The sequence below is a fragment of the Lucilia cuprina genome, chromosome 4 (genome assembly GCF_022045245.1).
Source record: "Lucilia cuprina isolate Lc7/37 chromosome 4, ASM2204524v1, whole genome shotgun sequence".
NCBI classification, from domain to species: domain Eukaryota; kingdom Metazoa; phylum Arthropoda; class Insecta; order Diptera; family Calliphoridae; genus Lucilia; species Lucilia cuprina.
Window position 1 is genome coordinate 83,370,715 of NC_060952.1, and position 5,099 is coordinate 83,375,813.

Sequence of the window (5,099 nt, forward strand, 5' to 3'; positions counted from 1 at the left end):
ATTATCAACATTGCAAGTGTACGGTTGCAAGTACTTTTGAGGTTAAAATTGCGGAAAATTTTGTTGATAGTTGAAGTTAAAGTGGAAAATTTCTTTTTGGTTTCTGAATTAACTTTTTGTTTCTTTTTTGATAAATATCATTTTTTAATTTAACTTTATTAATTGGAAGTATTTAAACGAAAAATTGCCAGCATTTGGCAAAAGTAAGGGTGGCGCCATGGCGTCACAATCATTGACGGTGTCTCAGAGGAGCTTTAATGATTTTGAGAATTCATTTCACAACGTTAAGGAGAAGATATCTAAATCCGAGAAGAAGGAGCGTGAAAAACTTGATAAGATGAGGAAGACCTTGGCGAACTTTAATCCTGAATTATTAAAATCTTCAGTATCACGAAAACATGCTGATAAAATTTTGACGAAAGATTCTAAGTCTAATAAGAAAATCAAAATGTCGGACACAAAGAAACCTGAAATTGACAATATGGCGTCGGCAACTTCTAATGATGATTATAATGAGGCTGTAACGCAAATTTTTATGCAAACTGACTGTGACATCAATGATCTGAATTCAACTATGAACACTACACCATGTAATACTGCTGTTGGCGCTACTGGAAATGCTGCTGTGCAGCCAATTTTGGAAAGTGATAATAATGAGAAAAATAGAAGTGTAGGAGTTAATAATGACTATGCCATTTTCTATCCCCAAGAATATGTTGGCGATATTTTTGTATTTGTTGACACCTCCAAATTGGAGATAAATGGAAATAGAAGATTGAGAAATGGTCTCTTTCTTTGGGAGCAAATACGTGATCTGAATATTCCTGGCATTAAAATGATTAAGGCAATTGGTGTTACTCTTTATAAAATATTATTTGACAATATTGTAAATGCGAATAATTTTTTGAAAAATGATGACATTAAATGCAGAAAACTGCGCGCTTTTGTACCTAATAGTTTTTTGGAGACCTATGGTGTTATCCGGGATGTTCCAACATTCCTTACTGAAGAAGAAATTAAGAATAATATTCAATCTCCGTTCAAAATTAACTCTGTATGGCGCTTCAAGAAACGTTCTATAAATGAGGACAATAATGAAATTTTAACACCCACATACTCAGTAAAAATAGGTTTTGCTGGGAATGATTTACCGAATGAGATAATACTGAATTATACAGTCTTAAAGGTGGATCAATATTATCCTCCAATCCGACAATGCAGAAATTGTGGAAGAATAGGACACACCCAAAATGGCTGTAGATCAGAGATGTTTGATGTGTGGCAAAGCTGGCGGTTGTAATCCAAGTTGTGGAATTATTAAATGTATTCTGTGCAATGGTGTTGATCATCAATCACATGAGAAGTCCAAATGTTCCAAGTGGATAGAGGAGCAGGATATAAGGAAAATAATGACGATTAAGAAAATTTCTAGAAAAGAAGTAAGGGACACTTATAACACGCAATATAATAGATTCAGTTTACTGGAAAACTATGATGATGATTTTCCTGCTCTATCTGCAACTGAAAACATCAAAAATAAAGATGAAGAGGTAAACAAGCTTCTAGTTAGAAGAAGATATAACAGAGTTGCGCGTCAGTCAAATAGGATAAAGCAAACTCAGCCTATAAATGAATTTACTGAGGATAATCGCAGAATACGCAAAAACATTCAACCAATAGTGCCTGTTTATAAATTACCTAATTATAAACGTGTAAGTGAAATTGAGAGAACAGTTTCTGAATTAACGAAACTTTGTAAGGATATTTTTATTAAACTGGATCATCAGGATGCAATAACTGCTGTTGATCATCTGACGAAGAGAATAGACAATCAATTTAAAATTCTGAGTGCTTCTGAAAATGTGAATTATGAGGATGATATTCCCACTACATCAAATACTAATCATGATAAAAATTTGCCAGTACAATTGTCAATCTCTGAGGAGTAATTCAAATAGCATAGAATATTTTTTGAACAATAATAGCATTGATTTTTGCTGCCTGAGTGAAATTTTTTCTCATGAAGGTGGCAATAATAAACTTTTAAATTATAATATTTTAAGGAAGACTAGAGTGAATGATAATATGGAGTCGCCATATGTTATCGTAAGACTATTAAAATGAAAAAAATAAATCACAACTTGTCATCTGAGACAATTATTGCAAAGACAACAAACATGGAACCTAACTTTGTTATTTGTTCTGCCTATTTTAAACCTGATATGTTGGATAATGAGTTTAATGACAAAATGTCTGATCTTGTTGATTTTTTGGAAATATATGATAATGTCATCATTTGTGGCGACTTTAATGCCAAATGTCTAACTTGGGGTGATCCTAATGGAAGTGTTAAAGGCGGTAATCTTGAGCAGAAAATTTCATCTTCTAATTTTCGGTGTTTGAACAATGGTTCCATCACTTTTAGACAGAATGCAGATCATCGTGGTTCAGTGTTGGATGTTACATTTACAAATTCTACCTTCAATTTTTCTTGGAAAACTGTAGCTGTCAGTCTAGGTGGTAGTCATCATTTGCCTATAATTATAGAATGTAATAATGTTAACTCAATATCGGATAAGTTCATCTCCAAGAAAAAACTTCTAAAGTCTTTATCGAATTTGACCTTAGTTTCTGATGTATCCAGAGTACAGCAAAGTTTTGAAAGTGAAATTCAGAGTGCAACGTTTAATACTAATGGTCACTTTAAGCCGAAATCCTGGTGGCATGATGGTTTGAATGTTTTTTATAGACGTTTAAATGCTGCTACCAAGAGTGCTTTTACTCATCCAACTCCTATGAAATTTGAAACTCTACTTGAAGCTAGAAAAATGTGGCAACTTGAAGTTCGTAAGGCCAAGAGGATTAGTTATAGAAATAAAATTGAGGAACTTAATCAAACACCAAATGCGAAAACGGCGTGGAAATTTATTAAAAATGTCAAGAATAGCACACAACCGGTTTATAATAATCAATGGGATTCCGACAACAATCAACAATATCTACAATTTTTAAAGTCACAGGTTGAAATTAATTCTTCGGGTGTACATTTGTCTACAACTTCTAATGAAACGGTTCACAGTGAATTTTGGTTGGCTGACATACTTTCAAGGAAAAATAAATCATCTGCTGGAGGTTATGATAATGTATCCTATGATATGATTAAGGCGCTTAATCCTGTTGCAAGATCAACTTTGGTACAAATTTTTAATAAGTGTTTTTTAAATGGTGAGGTCCCTGATAAATGGCGTATTGTTAAGATTGTGCCTATACCCAAAAGAGGCAAGGATTTATCTGACTATAGAAATTTTAGACCAATTTCACTTTTGTCTGTCTTTTTAAAGTGTTTAAATCTAATGGTCAAGGAAAGACTTTGTAACTTTATTAATGGGAATAATCTTTTACCGGAAAGATCTTTTGCGTATCGGAAAAACAAATCGGCTGCTATGTGTATAAATGATTTGATCTTCATGACATCTCTATTGAAACAAGAAGGTTTCAAAGTTATAATGTTTGTTTTGGATATAAATAATGCCTATAATTGTGTGGATATTAATTTGTTGTATAATGATCTGAAAGCTGATGGTATTGACATTGATATTGTGAACTGGATAAGGAATGTTTTTTCCAGGAGAATTTTAAAAATCGGTAAAGAGGAGATTGTTGTTGGGAACGGTATTCCGCAAGGAAGTTGTCTTTCTCCTGTTTTATTTAATATGTATACCAGAAAACTTCATGGAATAGAGGATGATAGTACAAGAGTTTATCAATTTGCTGATGACTTCATTATTTTATCATGGAATAAGGATTTTGATCTGGCTGTAGCCAATCTTCAACATAAAATTGGAGTTTTCAATGCAGCTTGTGTTGAACGTAATCTTTCCTTTAATATGGCCAAGACGAATTGTATGTATGTTGCTAAAGGAGGTAGAAGGCAAATAAAGTTGATGATAAATGGTGTATCGACGGAGCAGGTGAAGAGCATAAAAATTTTAGGTAGGACTATTTCCAATAGTTTATCAGTTCGGGAGCATTGTGATCGTGCGATAAATGAATCCAAAAATAATGTCAATTTATTGAAAATGCTTACTCCAATAAAATCTGGTCTTCAACCTCATGTGGCACTTAATATATATAAAACGTGTATAAGATCTAAAATTGAATATGCTATGACAACATTTGCAAATGCACCTAAGACAATTAACAATCGACTGAAATCTTTTCAAAATTCTTCCTTAAGAAGATGTCTTGGCTTATCTCCCTCTACGCCCTTACATGTAGTATATACTATGTCTGGTGAACTTGTTCCTGAAAGAAGAGCTAAATTACTTGCCTTTAAAGAATTATTGAGGATTAAACAATTTTCTCCGGATTTTTATAATATCGTTATGGATAATTGTGGCAACAAATCTAGTTATGGAACTATATCTAGAGAATTTCAATACCAATTGCAGAACACCTCTTTTTCCATCAACTTTGCGAGTCATTCAAAGTTGACAATTAGGAAAAATGAATTGCTGGACAAGAAGTCAAATATATCTAAGATTGTCATCATTCAACAATACCTTGAAAAGGCTGACCTTTATAGGACCAATGGATATACAATTTTTGCGACAGATGCATCTATTCACAACAATGTTGCTGGCTGTGGCATTTATAATGTGACTAATAACGAAAAATTTTACTTCAAGATAAATTTTAAATCATCATCTCTCTTTGCTGAAATTATTGCAATATATCATGCAATTAGAATTGCTGTAGAGGACAATAGATCCAGAATTGTAATTTTCACTGACAGCCTTGTTAGTTGTCAGTTACTTCAATCGGAAAAGCATGATTATTTTTATATTGCTGAGATTCACAATTTAATAGCAAATTCGTCATTGGAGGCTGTGGAGGTTGTATGGACCCCAAGTCATGTTGGAATTAGTTTCAATGAAATTGCAGATGATATGGCCAAGAATGCCTGTGAGATTGGAGCTATTTTTGAGGCCAGATTGAGTCCTCTTGAAGCGATACGTAATGTTAGAGAGCAACTATTTAATGAGCAAAAGGAAGAGTTTGAGCAAATTTTTCTTGAAAAAGGAAAATGGTTTAATGAA